Source organism: Ranitomeya variabilis, chromosome 4 (genome assembly GCF_051348905.1).
Source record: "Ranitomeya variabilis isolate aRanVar5 chromosome 4, aRanVar5.hap1, whole genome shotgun sequence".
Lineage (NCBI taxonomy): Eukaryota > Metazoa > Chordata > Amphibia > Anura > Dendrobatidae > Ranitomeya > Ranitomeya variabilis.
In genome coordinates, this window is record NC_135235.1 from 584,911,711 (window position 1) to 584,912,956 (window position 1,246).

Consider the following 1,246-nt stretch of genomic DNA (forward strand, 5'->3'; position numbering starts at 1 on the left):
ACAATAGACGGTCCGCCCAGCTGACATGGCCAACACTGACCGATATTGTACAGAAGCATGAACACAGGGGGCGTCACACTAGTGTTATACAGTGTGTAATAGTGTTCCACATAGGGGCAGTATTATAGGAGTTATATTACTGTATATACAGTACAGACCAAACGTTTGGGCACACCTTCTCATTTAAAGATTTTTCTATATTTTCATGACTATGAAAATTGTACGTTCACACTGAAGGCATCAAAACTATGAATTATCACATGTGGAATTATATACTTAACAAAAAAGTGTGAAACAACTGGAAATATGTCTTATATTCTAGGTTCTTCAAAGTAGCCACCTTCTGCTTTGATGACTGCTTTGCACACTCTTGGCAATCTCTTGATGAGCTTCAAGAGGTAGTCACCGGGAATGGTCTTCCAACAATCTTGAAGGAGCTCCCAGAGATGCTTAGCACTTGTTGGCCCTTTTGCCTTCACTCTGCGGTCCGCCAAAACACGCATCCGTTGCACGACGGACGTGACGTGTGGCCATCCGTCGCGATCCTTCACTAATACAAGTCTATGGGTAAAAAACGCATCCTGCGAGCACATTTGCAGGATCCGTTTTTTTTCCCAAAAAGACGGATTGCTAAAAACGCAAGTGTGAAAGTAGCCTTAGGCTGCTTTCACACTAGCATCGGTAACGGGCCGTCACGCTGCGTCGCTAATAAAAGTCTATGGAGAAAAAACGCATCCTGCAGACAACTTTGCAGGATGCGTTTTTTCTCCACAACGACGCATTGCGATGTGCAGTGCACGACGCTAGTGTGAAAGAGGCCTTAGAAACATCGGCCTTTCTATTATATATCTATGGATATATCTATCTATAGATATTTTTATAGATAGATATATCTATAGAAACATAGATGTATCTATCCATATATTTGGCTGCTTTCACACATCAGGTTTTTGCCGTGAGGCCAGGTACGGACTGGGGATGAAATTCAGCCCTGGCATCTATATTCACACAGGCCCATGGTGTCCCCGTCCCCAATAACCACATGGGATATTTATACTAATATTACCCTGGATGGAGGAAAGGATGATTTACTGCAAGACCAATATTTATAATGATACCCATGGCCTTCTGAGGTAAGTGATGGAGTGACCAGCTTTGTGCTCTGTCACAACTGTTAACAGTATGGGTATCTTGAGAACATTGATTCTGTTAACAACGTAGCACACAAGGCAGCCCACAACCAGAC